General features: G+C 52.6%; 1 long non-coding RNA gene across 2 annotated transcripts; it reads left to right on the plus strand.

Annotated features, from left to right (window-relative positions):
• Window positions 1–4,493: 4,493 nt before the first annotated feature.
• Window positions 4,494–9,008, plus strand: LOC113971820. Of its 2 annotated transcripts, XR_003535665.1 has the most exons (5): window positions 4,494–5,084; window positions 5,437–5,624; window positions 6,526–6,840; window positions 7,778–7,970; window positions 8,537–9,008. It is a non-coding gene; the product is annotated as an uncharacterized LOC113971820 (long non-coding RNA). The 2 variants fall into 2 exon arrangements; XR_003535664.1 differs by lacking the exon at window positions 6,526–6,840 and having other exon boundaries at window positions 4,518–5,084.
• Window positions 9,009–13,509: the final 4,501 nt, after the last annotated feature.

Raw genomic sequence — 13,509 nt, forward strand, 5'->3', positions numbered from 1 at the left:
ACCCTTATCCCACCGCCCTTGTAGTATTGCCTTAAACTTTATTATTTTATTCCCCCACCCCCCTCCCCGGGACAATCCCCTCGGGACTATTATCTTAATCATTTCACTTTTTTTTCTTTCCTTTTTGTTGTTATTATTTTTTACTTGTTTCTCATTTCACGGTTAAGATCACAGAAGTTTGAGCGCGTGAGGTAGTTTTCGCTGTTTCCTCGGCCGTGGGCCGACCCCGAGCTGCCCAGCTCCGCGCTTCCCACCGCACAAACTTTCCCAGCGGGAAGTTGCGGTGGGAGCTGGGAGCGGCGGCTCCGGCCCTACCCTCGGGGGGCTCGGCCGGGCCCCCGCAGCTCGCCAAGGTCCATATTTCAATTTTATTGTTGGAAGGCGCCTTCATTACTACCGCGCCGGGTTACATCGGGCGTAATTTATGCCCGGTGTAACCAAAACAAATCTCTGCCAACCCCCGCGCTGCAGGAGGGAGAAATGGCTATTTTCGGGTAAATCTGTGGTTTCGGGTGTTTTCAGGCACGACGGCCCCGCGGCCGGTGCTCCAGGGCGCTAATTCCCAGGGAGGTGGTGATGGGCGCGGGGGCGCAGCGCCGCGGGGCCCGGCCCGGCCCTTCCGTGGGGTGTCGCGCATCCTGCGCCCAGGACAGAGGCCGAGCCGGGCCCAGGAGCGGAGCGGAGCCCAGGACCGAGCGCTGCCGCCGGTGCTCTGGGGCACACCGACCCCCGTCGCCTCCAGCCGAGGCCCCCAGCGTCCCGCAAAGGGCACAGGTTGCGGGAAGGCCGCCCGCGCAGAGGTGCGGGACCCCCGCTCTGCCCGGCCCCGCTCGCCGCCCGCCTTTCGGGATGGATTCGCCCGCTTTGGGCCGGTTTCAGTGCTTGGATTCACATTCCTGAGCATCCCGGGCCCGCTGGAGAGCGGACGTGGCCAGCGGTGCAGTACCACCGCCCGCATCTGCCGCCCGCCCCGCCGGGATGGGGAGGGAGCTGCCTCGCTCCGCGTCCCGCGCAGGCACTGCAGGGCGGGCACCGGCTGCGCGGAGACGCTGCGGGGCTCAGAGGGGCTCAGAGGGTCTGTCCTTCCTCCTGCCCGGGCTGGGTCGCCCTGGGCCTCCTCGGCCGCCCGCGCACCTCCCGCGGCCCTGCGCGGCCCGCGGCCAGGCTGCGCGGCGGGGCGGTGGGTCCGGCTCGGGGTCACGGAACTCCCCGTGGGTGCAGGGCTGTTTTACCCAAACTGGCGCTCGGCCCCGCGCTACCCCCGGCGCGCTCCCGCGGCCCCGCGCCCCGATATTGTTACACCAAAATTAGTTCTTAAACAAGGGAAAAAAAAAAAAAAGGAAAGAATTAGAAGAAAAAAAAGGCTTAAACTTCCGCCGTGCTTGGATGGGAAAACTCCCCGTGGGCGCTGCCCGGCTCCCGAAGGCGCGGCCGCTGCGCGGGCGCTGCCCTCCCGGTCCCCGCGGGATGCGGGGCCGCGGCCCGGGGGTGCTGTGGGGCCGCCGCGTCTCTGCCCCCATGGGACAGCGGGGAGGGGGTTTGAGGGGGCTCGGAGCCGCTTGGGCGGAGGGGCGGCCGCCCCTGCGGAGCAGCGCGGGTGCGCAGCCCGGGCCGCGGGGAGCTGGCGGCCGGACAGGTCCCGTCGTGCGGCGAGAACAATATAAACTGACTCCAACTGAACAAACAAGGATCGATCAGATAATTTCAGATATTATAATTGGCTTTAATTAAACACACTTCGTTCTAATTAACTCTGAAATTTTAGCATGCTTTGGGACGTTGGTGTCTGATTTGATATTGTCAGTCCAGATGTCCTAATAAAATTCAATCCTCCACTCAAGACTTCAATATTCACTAAGAACAAAATGCAAATTAAATGTAAAACCTAAAGTATCGCCAAAGGTATAATCAAGAAAGGTGTCTCAAAACTTCTCACTTTTTATTACGCAGTAGTTAGAAAATGCAGATTACATCCTAACAAGACCTCGACTGAATAATAGAAACCTTAACTCTTTCGTGGTCAAGGCTCGCTCTGCCCTGCAGGGATCCGGGAACATCCTCCGCCAGCGCACGGGAAATGCCCGCGGTGCGGGGCTCCCGCACGGACCGGGCGCAGGGAGCCGCCGGGGCCCCACGAACGGGCTGCTCGCCCCGCCGCACTCGCGGAACAAAACTTCCCGCTGTCACAAGCACTTTTGTCCCCGGGGCGACCAACGGTGGAGCCCCGGTCCGGCCGGGTGACCACATGCCGCTCCCGCACGGCAGAGATGCGGGAGAGCGCCGGGAGCGGGGCCGGGACCGGGCTGGGGCAGCGCAGCGCTCGCCCACCGGGCAGGACAGGAATGCCCCGAGGGGGGGACACACCGGGCCGAGGTCCCTGTCCCCTCGCCTCAGAGCTGCCTCATAATTTCCCCGCAAGCCACAGCGCTCCTGTAAATAATTAAAGCCTCCCGAGCGGGTCGGCGGCGCGGGGAGCTGCGGGGAGCCCGCGCGGTGCCTCCCCGGCCGGTAGCCCCCGCGGGGGTCCCGGGATGCTGCACCGGGGGACACCCGAGCTGGGCTCGGCGCCAGCCCACCGCCTCGCTGCGCTCGCCGAGCTCCAAAAGCCAGGCTATTCCCACATTAAACATTTGTATGTTTTCCATGCTAATGGAGTCACTTAAAGCTGTTGCTAATTTAACTTTTTAAAAAGGCCACAGCGTGGTGATTTGCATTTTCTTTAGGATATTGAAATGAAGGGAAAACTGCTGGGCGGTGAGGCTGCCCCGAGCGTAGCTGGGGGCCATGCCGGAATGAAAACCGGGAAAGAAAAGAAGAAAGAAGGAAACCGCCGCCTCTTCCCGACTGTTAATAAGCAATTTGTCCCGCCGCGATTTACATTGCAAAGACAAACGTGTCGGGGCGCCCGGCCCGGCCCGGCCCGGGGCCCCCCGGGCCGCTCCCCTGCTCCTGCTTCCCCGACAGCATCCCCGCAAACCGCGCTCCCGCTCCCGCCAGGCGCGCAAGTCCCGCGGCCGCGGGCGGTCAGCGGGTGGCCCGGGAGCTCCCCGCGCCCCTCGGGCTTGAATTTCCAATGAATTTTCGAGCGCCCCGGTTTGGGTAAACAACAAGTGCTGGGATGGCCGCTTCCCTCGGCAGATCCCCTCTCGCCGCCGCCGAGGCTCTGTAGCGTGGGGACCGTGTGCCATCTACAGGACACTGCGCGGGCGGCCGCGCTGCGCGCACCCGGCCCCGCCGCTCCCGCTCCCCCCGCCGCCTCCGAGATCGACCATTGATTATTTGTTATTTCAACTTTTTTTTTTTTTTTAACCTCATATTGAAACTTTGCGGCGATAAAAGCTGCGGCGCTGCATGCAATATTTTAATTATTTTTTTTTTTTTATTAAAAGATGTGAAATGTAAAGATAATGCGATTTGATTTGTTAGTCTAACTCCGCGATTTGAGAGTTGATGTCCCCAAAGACCGGGCGAGCTTTTTCCCTTTATTTATTTTTATTAAAACATCAATCTACTCTGGAGCTGGGTGAACTCAGTTTCACCTAGAGAACATAAAATTCTCCATACCAAGGAAATAAGCACCTTTCATAAATCAACAGTATTCCTGACAGATCGATCAATTTTTGGTTGTTAATCCGAAAGGAGGAGTTTTAATTGCTTTCTGCCTTTTAGCCCGGCCACCTCGGCGCGGCGGCTCTGGCAGTGCCCAGCTCTGCCCTCCTGTGCTCGGGAGGGGGAAAAAAACCGGAGACCTTTCCGCGCCGCCGAGACCCCGCGCAGGGCCGCGCAGAGCCGCGCAGGGCCGGGCGCACTCCTGCCGGGCACGCAGCATCCCCACCGCGCTGCCTGCGCGCAAGCGGCCGGGACGTGCAAACCCGCGGACGCAGCCGAGTCCCCTTGCGGCGGGACAGACACGGGCGCGCAGGGGCGCGCAGGGTGCGCGCAGGGGCGCGGGGCGGCCGCCCCCGCGCACGGTCCGGCCCGGCCCGTCCCAGGTAAGCGGGCGCTCCGCCACCCGCGTCCCCCACCCGCGCCCCGTCCCGCACCCCCCGCCCCGCGCCCCGGCGGCTGCGAGCGCTTACCTTGCGCGGGTGTTCGGGGGGCGCGCGGAGGGCAGCGCTCGCGGAGGAGGGGGACGCGCGGAGTGTGCGGGAGCTCCCCGCGCTTTAATACACTTCTGGCCCAGCGCAGCGCGGCCGCGGCGCGGGGGGGCCCGGCGGTGCGCGGGGCGCAGCAGTGCGCAAGCGCCCCCCGCGCTCCGCGCTGCGCGGGCGGGGGCGGGCGGGGGGCGCGGGGCGCCCGCGGGGGCGGAATCGGCGGCGCGGCCCCGGGAGGAGCGCGGGGGGCGAGCCCGCACCTCGTCCCGGGCCGGCCCGTCCGGCCCGGGCTCCCCGCACCGCGTCCCCCTCCCCGCATTCCCCGGGGCTGCCCCGCGTCCCTTCCCGTGACTCCGTGGTGCAGCATTCCCCCTCTCCCGCATCCCCCGGGGCTGCCCCGTGCCCCGTCCCATCCATCCCGGGACGCCGCGATACCGCATCCCCCCTCTCCCCGCATTCCCCCGGCCCCGCGTCCACGCAGCAAAACGCTCCAGAAACGCAACAGTTTGTCCCGCGGGGGCTGCGACCCCCGGGAATGTCCCGCGTGGGAACTCACCGCTCTTGGCTCCACATCCCACGGGGGAGAGGAACTGCCGGCGAGGCGCTGGTCACATCTTTTCCAACTCTTTTAATTCCCCCTCTCCGGCGGGAGCCGGTGCTCGCCGCCCGCCTCCTCAGTCATACTGGTGCGATACTGGCGGCACTGGGCTCGCAGAACTTCTCAACTGCGTTGCACTTCGATTTGAGGCGCGTGTGGCCGCGCCGGGGATGCGGCGCGCAAAGAACGCGACTGGCTGGGAGAGAGTTTATTTTGTTTATTTCTGCTCTTCCTTCCCCTCCCTCTCCCAGTTTAGCCCAGGAACTCCTGCAGCATTGGTTAATCCTCGAGGAGGGAGAACTGCTGAGATCTTTAGCGAGCTCTCCCCTACCACGGATACTTCCTATAGCTCCAGCGTCTCTGTGAGGGATGTACAGCTACGAGATGTGAAGGTATTTAGAAAAAAAAGTAGTGGTTTCCAAGTCAGGCAGATTCCTGCTGGGAAGTGAAGCTGGGGTTTAGGAATGGAGCTACATTTATAAAAAATAAACCTCTTGGTGTTTGCCTCGGTTATAAATTCAGGGAACATTCACCTCCAGGTTTGTTCTGACAGCAGCTACTTGCTGGTTTGGTTTAATTTGTACAGAGTGAAGGTTTTTAGCAGTTGGGAGAGAAGGGAGGCTGCAGGTGGTGAGGCAGGAGCTTGGATGGGGTGGTTTGGAGGACGTCCAGACCTGTGTCTGGGGTGGGTACAGGGACAGTGACCATGGCCAACCCTACCCCTCGCCCTGGTGACCATCGTAGATCTTTCAGGTTCTTCTGACCAGGGGAACCTCGTGGGGTTGCTTCTGCTGTGTTCACTCCCGGACAAGCTCAGCTGCTGCTTAAGCACCCGGGGAACAGTTCTCCGGATACACTGGAGGTGTTGGAAGTTGGGGTCAGCCCTAGCAATGCCAACCCAACCCTGGTGTCCTGATGTGTCCCCACCACAGGTACAGTCACAGAAGGTGCTTCGGCTCAGTGTTCTGGGGAGGGTTTTTCATGCCTGGCCTGGGATTTGGAGGGTGGACCTGAGGTCTGGGGATCCAGCAGGAATCACCTGACAGGGCCTTAGGAGGTCCCACGGGGTAACTGAGGGATCTGGACTTTAAATGTTTTACAACATCCTGATTGCACAGGTTGGTAAATTCAGTTCAGGGGATTCATTCAAGGGAAGTTTATAAATCTGATGCCTAGAAAACTGGAAAATACACAGATTTTAAAAAGTATTCCTGACTGGAAAGGATAAAATGTCTCTGTGGGCTTTGTGAAGTCAGAATGGATGAAATCAGGAGGAAGAGACAGGTAGAGCTGCTTGCTCCAGGCCTGAGCCCAGAGAATTCCACCCAATCCAACATCTCCCCACAAACCAAGGAACATTCTATTGGAAAATAACGTGGAATCTGCTTCCATTCACAGTAAATACTTTTTGCATGGAGGCTGAGCTAGTGTCTTATTCAGATAAAAAGGTGTTCACAAAATATTTATTGAGCAGATTCCTCGACAGCCTTGTGGTATTCCCAAGGCAGGCTGTCCATGCAGGTGATGCTCTCCCCAAAACCTTCCCCTTCACACTCCCAAACCAACCCTGCTTTTGTTACAATCCCACAGAAAAGCTGTAAGGCTTGGAAATTAATTGTGCCACCCTCCTCCTGTCTCAAGGAGCATCACCAATGCACTTTTTAAACATTTAAAAAGATCATCTATTTTTCACATGCTGATTGTGCTCCTCGGAAAAGAAAGGTTGGTTATGCTCCATCCTTTTAAATCAACAGTGCTGGGGGTTAAATACTTTAGTGGGAAGTGTCAGGGATGTAAGAGGACATTGACTGAAGTGCTGGCCCCTTCCTTAAGGATCTGTCTTTCTGCTCCGCCCGGAATCCCCCGGCTCGGAGCCCTCCTGGCAGCGGGGTCGTGGGGTGGGAGGTCACTCGTCGCGTGGGCACGAGTTCAAGATAGAATGTGGCAGCAGGACCCACCAGGGACCACACCAGCCAAAATCACAGCGACTCCTCCTCCAGCAGCCCGAGCGGGCTGTCAGGCGCGCAGGAATGCAGCCGCTTCTCCCTCCCTATCAGGGATTCCAAGAGAAACCAGCGGCGACAGGGAATGTTTGCCTCCAGGCCTGTTTGCCAGTGCAAAAGTGTTGCGACCTGCTGATGGAGACAGGTGAGGGAAACGTGAGCGCTCGGAAAAAATAAACAGCAGCGAGAAGAATATCGAATTGAAACAGTGCTATCAGAGAACTCCACCAGCAGACTCTGCTGGAAATTATCTGAGACACCACGGTACAAAACCTCTTCCTTTTCACAAGGAAAATGATCTAATCAAGATGTATGTGCATGACAATACGCTCGCAGGGAGAGGAAGTTGGAGTTATCTGCTTCAATTACTGCACTTACAGTGTCCCTGTCCTGAAGGAGGAGGTGAATAATAAATATAAACCATTTTTTTCCAAAGCTGTAACTGAGCTGAGTAACTCAGCTCACATTGAGTAGCACAGGAAGTAAAAGAAGGAGAAGTTACAGGGTAAATATTCACAAAATATTGTGAATATTTCTGGGGAATGAAATATGAAATGAAATATTAAATATTACGTGAAATGTTGACTTGCAGACAGTGGTACCTTGATATTCTGCAGGACACCAGGATGTGCCCATGAGAGAGAACTGTTTGTGAGCTCCTGGCATGAGAAGGCAAATTGGAGAAGGGTTTTGGGACCCCTTAGTTGGCAAGTTTATATCATAGAATCAATCACGGAATGGTTTGGGTTGGAAGGGACCTTAAAAATCATCTTGTTCCACCTCCCTGCCATGGGCAGGCACACCATCCACTAGATCCTACCTGCGTCCATCAATATGGGACTGGCTAAAGAAATCATCTCCTCCCCTTGCTCCTATTCCTGCTCCATGCTCTGCATCCCAGCAGAGGATCTTGTCGGGGCTGGGACATCCCCAGGCTCAGACACTTCATCCCTTCCCTTGCTGGAAGAACATCAAGGGTCAAATTCACAGCAGATCCTGGATCACGTTCTGCAGCCGGAACCCAAATCAGAAAGGTACCCAGGTGTATCCCACTGTTCCAATGAGTATTTCCTTCCATTCAGGTTATGTATCGTTACAGCATAAATTATGGAAAGGGCTGGAATTCCTGTTTGAGCAGCTTCATGAAAAACTGAACTTTGACTGAACACAAACAGCAAATAAAGCAGGAAACGAGATAAAAAATGATGCAGGCCTTAGTTTCTTTGAAGGTGAAATGACTGATCCCAGGTGTCAGCACCTCAGAGACCTGCTCAGGTATGTTTTGAACCCACTAAATAATGGATTTGAGTCTGTTTTCTTTTGTCTGCTTTGTTTTGGGTGGAATTATATCCACAATCTGCTTCTCTGCTGCACTACTAGCAAGGAAAAGTTGTTTTGCTGACAGAATTCAGTTCACAATCAGATGCTCAGTTTTTACAAGGCTCAGAGGTTTAACTGCTTGAGTAATAAGAATTATGTGTGATAGAGGTAAGAGCTTATTTATTATTTATTGCTTTTATTTTAGGGTAACAGCAGTGAAATTTAGATATGAAATAAGATGCATGTTTTTGAAAAGAAATACTTATGCTTATACGTCAGCACAGAACTGAAGCTAGACAGGCTGACATGGCAAATCTGAGAAAACAAGAATTGTGGGGATAAATCCGTTAATTCATTAGTGCATCCTGAATATTAGCAGTGTCAGAAGGTGTTTGCTTCCTGCAATGCTCCATTCTGGTGACCTGCTAAAAAGTAACACTAAAAATACACTCCACTAATTTATTTATTTTTGGATTTTTGAAGTGATGTATTTATCTCCTAATTTTGCTTTTGTTTCACAGCCTTTTATAGGACTCTTGGACAGTTTATAGACACCTGTAAAGTTCACCTGAAGCTGTTCAGAAGTTTAAAACACCTCATTGCAATTTATCTGGAACTATTAATGCACAAAAAGGCAAAAATTCATTAGAGTGGCTGAGGAACTCTTCTGTCCTGTCTTTAAAAAGTGGATGTAAACCTGTCAGCTTTTACAGCTGTCTTCACACTGCTTCAACTAAACATGTATTTGGAGAGGAGATCTGGCATTTCTCTCCTAGCCCAGAGTCCTGCTGCTCTTGGTGCCAGGTCCAGAGCAGGGATGGGGTGTGAGGCATCTTCTGCAGCATCAGCAGCATCAGCTTCATCAACATCATCAACATCAGCGGCATCAGCAGGATCAGCATCTTCATTCCTTCCTGAGAAAAGTACTGACACCTCACCTGTGGCCATGTGCTGGTTTTTAATTTTATTTAATAAATTCAAATCAACAACAACAAAAAAGAAATAGGAGGGAGAAAAGAAAACCTGATTATATCACTTTGAGAGCTTTGCCAGCGTCAGGCTGCCCCATAAGGGCTCGGTCTATCCCAGGTTCAGGTGATCCAGGCAATGGGGTTTTGATGACTTCCCAAGACACGCTCCCAGTGTAATATCCCTCAAGTTATTTGGGGTTTTTCAGCATCTTAAAACTTTCTTTGACGAGATCAGATACTAAAAGGGACAAAAAACATGACTTGCAATTTGTTCTTTATCCATCCTGTGGCACCCTGGAGAAAAGGAGGCTCAGGAAGGACCTTGTCCATTCTCTGCAACTTCCTGACAGGAGGAGGGAGCCAGGTGGGGGTTGGGCTCTGCTCCCAGGGAACAAGGGACAGGATGAGGGGAAACAGCCTCAAGCTGTGCCAGAGATGGTTCAGGGTGGACATTGGGAGGAATTTCTTGCTGGAGAGGGTGTTCAGGCGTTGGAAGGGGCTGCCCAAGGAGGTGTAGATGTCCAAGGAAGGACTGGACATGGCCCTCAGTGCTCTGGGCTGGGTGACAAGGTGGGGATCGGGCACAGGGTGGACTCGATGGGCTGGGAGGGCTTTTCCAATCTTAGTGAACCTGTGACTCTGTGATCTCTCCTTTAAAGCTGATATTTCCAAACTAACCTTAATATTCAGGAAGGCCAATAATTATGTATTTGTTTCCCCTGGAAGCTGAGAGGCTCTTGGAATCCCATGGCTGCAGCACCTGTAACTGTAACAGCCTGGAATCTCGGGCTGATCCTGCTCCTCACAATTATGTCAAGTTTGATCATCTGCAAAAAGCTGCCTCCTCACTGGGTATTTATCATCTCTCAGTCAGGAGCAGACAGTGATCTTTTACTCCCTCATGCAACATTTCCACAAGCATTATATATTTCAGAGACATTTTCATGTATGTATATGCTAGGAATTGTATGCAATATTCCAGAATGGTTCCACCAGTAGCGTACAGGGAAACATTATGGCATTAACCACCTCTCACCTCACCCATTACCGTGTTTCTTTTCCTAACATGCAGCAGTAGAAGAAGCATCTGATTTCCTGTTTAAGTGCCATATAATCACTTGTTACACATAACAGCACACTTCCTTTTAATGCTTAAATCCTGGGAGCTGTGATTTCCTTCACTGAGCCTCTGTCAAACACTGAGCCCACCAGACCCCATCCCTGGAATAAAACAGGCTGAGGGCTTCACCAAGTCCTCTTTGGATATGGACACAACATTTAATATTGATGTAAAAAAGGTGAGTTATGGAGAATGCACAACAACTCTTGGTAAGTTTTTTTCCAGCAATTAATTATTCCTACTGGTGCAATTTCCTTATTTTCCAGACAAATATACCAAATCTTTGTGGTTTGGTTCTGGACTTTGTGCTCCATCTGCCCCAGGCAGTGGAATTTGGTGCTCAGTGAATTCATTGCAGTGTTTGAATCTGAGCACAAACCAGACAAGCTGCTGAACACCCGAGCTTGGACAGATGAGATCCTAAGTTATAAGGAACAATATTTCACTCAAAAATTTAAATGACTATATTTATTCATTTAAGAGGACTCTGCATGTGCCCTTTTAGTGCCCCAAGCACAAGGCTTGGACTCAGGACCCCCAGGCTCCCATTCCCCCTGTCCCAGGAGCCTCCAGCCCAGCCAGGATCCACTGAGCACATCCCTGACCTGGGGACGTGAGGTGCTGATGCTCAAGGAGGCTCAGGGGGAACCTTTTCACCTTCTACAACTCCCTGACAGGAGGATGGATGCAGGTAGGGGTCAGACTCTGCTCCCAGGGAACAAGGGACAGGACAAGAGGGAATGGCCTCAAGCTGTGCCAGGGGAGCTTTAGGTTGGACATTGGGAAAATTTCTCCATGAAAGGTTTGTCCAGCCCTGGCACAGGTGCCTAGGGCAGGGGTGGAGTCCCCATCCCTGGAGGGATTTAAAAGCCGTGTGGATGTGGCACTTGGGAACATGGGTTAGTTGTGGTCTTGGCAGTGCTGGGGGCTTTTCCAACCTGAACAATTCTGTGATTTTATGTGTGCAGCACCCACAGGACTCCCCCAAAATGCACACTCTCAGGTGTGGAGGGGTAGATTGGGTAAGAAATTACTGGGTTTGGTTTCCTTCAGCTCCTGGGGAGGGCAGGCTGGGGCTGCAGGGGCTGTGCCAGGTGCTGCTCATCCCTTCATCAGGAAGAGAAGGGAAGCTCAGGTGGGTGCAATAATTACAGCCAGGATTTATTTGGTGACTTACAGGCCTGGAGCTCTTTGGGATTGCTCCAACTGAGGGTTGTTCCTGGTGGTGGGTTTTTTCCTTGTACACAAGAAAACTTGTGCAGGCGGAGGCTTATCCATGTGAGCACTCCAGACCTGGTGGCAAGAAGAGTTTACCTGCCCTGATGGGATGAGTGGGGGTCTGCTGGGTTCCTCAAGGTAAGTAAACTAGGAAACATTGGAGCATCAGCCTTGGATGTTTTAAAAGCACAATAACCTCTAAGTGTTGTGATGGTTTGTGTGCAGGAACTCTGATATTTGGATTTATTGGTGGGGCAGTAAGTCGGCAGGATGGCTTTAACGTGACAACCTTGAGGTGACATCCCCTCCCTGAAGCTGGTGGGAGCTCAACAATTCCCTTAGAGGGGAAACCTGAACCTCTGGGTCCTCAGACTCATTTTTGGGAGGACTGGGAAGAGTACCCCTAGGTTTATGTAGCACATGAAGTGGGCAGCTTGATGTGAGTGTCTGAGAGTAGCAGAGCATGAGCAGACTCTTGTCCAGCATTAATTTTGGATAGCCAGACCACATGTAAGCTTATGTTGATGACTCTGAGGAAAACAGCCCACACGTGTACAATAATATACCATATTTTAGTTAACTTGCTCTGAGTTACTGCTTTGAGGCTGATGTGAAGCTGGGAGGGGGTTACTGGAAAGCCTAGAGGGGTTTTGGGGTGGCTGGGTCTGTCTGTCACAGAGAGGGGCAAAAACCCCTCTGGGCCATTGCTCTTACCCACAGCAAACACTTAAACACTCCCCCAAATCCAGAGGTTAAACGTGGATTAATACACACAGGAAAGGCAAGTGGAGCAGGGAAATCAGAAAGCAAATTGTTGCTACTTTTTTCCTCTTCAGTGCCAAAAAAAAAAGGAGGGGGGGAAAGTCTCTTACCGAGACTGGTTTGCAGGATCCCATGCCTGTAGCAGTGCTGTGGAGAGAACATCTCATGGCTCTGAATGGTTCTGTTCTACTCTGTGTCCACAAATTCCACTTGGTATCTGCTCATTACAGCTGGAATCCCACAGGGATGTAAACTTAGGGCTATAATTTCATGGTGATGAAGCCAAAGTCAAGAAATATCTTTTCTGGGCATTGTAAGAAAACCAAAGTGCCCATTGTGGGTCTCTTCTGGCAGAGCTCAGGAGGGCAGATACCCCGGGCCACTCTGACAGTAGCAGGGGACACCACAGCCTCCACTGCCAGCCCTGGCTGAGCTCTCCCAGCAAACCCTCCTGCAGATCCCTTGGAAATTTCTGAGTCAGAAATTAGCAATAGTGAAGTAAAATAAAACACCACAGTGAGAGGAAATTACCTGATACAGAAATCAACTGTATTGACTTGAAAGTAGCATTATAAATGTCCTTAAATTCAAAATAAGATTTTCATAAAGCTCTTAAAATTGGGGAAATATAAAAGTAGGATGAGCAAAGCTGCCTGTGGAAGGAAGCTGTGCCCTGAAACACTCAGGAAAAGTTCTAGAGAGAAATCCTGGAGTCCATGTGTGTCCTCAGGCTGCTGCTGATGTGGGATGGGTCCCTCCCTGTCTGATCCCTTGCACACAGGAGCATCACCTGGTGCTGCTCAGCACTGGGTTTGCTCAGCTGAGACTGAGTAGCTCTGATTATTCCTCATGTAAGCTGGTATTTAAAACTCCTGTGATGATTTAAAATGGTATTGTGAACGTTAAGGTGGGATCCACACTGTGAAAAAGGTGTGTGACTGGTGGAGGGAAAGTTCAGGATTTACCTTATTGAAAAAATAATGAAAGTAGGGAAAAGGATATTTATTTTCTCAGAGATTGGAACCAGGCACCGGCACAGGCTTGTGCTTTTTGGTATGTCTTTGCTCTCTAAAAAACGTGTTGATCGCAATAGCCCTAAATTGGCTGATGCCTGAAATGAGTTGGACATTACTGTGGAGAAATTATCTGCACTTTTAGAAGCTCTACTTGATTTGGATTTGAAAATAAGCTTGAACTTGAATGGATCTGCCTGATTCAGGTTGTTTGGTGTGCTGACTGTAATCCTCCAGCCATAAGTCTTTAAAATATCTCTGCAGATGTACTAATAGATCCTGTTAGGGTAGTTAAAGTATGAAAACATTAGTCTTTAAAATATCATTCTGTCTCTTCTTGCTGGAGTGAATTGAACTCGGGTGATGTTATCAGGCTTTGCAGCCCTGCCATCTACTGGCTGATTTTTTGT

Source organism: Neopelma chrysocephalum, unplaced genomic scaffold (assembly GCF_003984885.1).
Source record: "Neopelma chrysocephalum unplaced genomic scaffold, ASM398488v2 Primary Assembly neopelma1_85, whole genome shotgun sequence".
Lineage (NCBI taxonomy): Eukaryota > Metazoa > Chordata > Aves > Passeriformes > Pipridae > Neopelma > Neopelma chrysocephalum.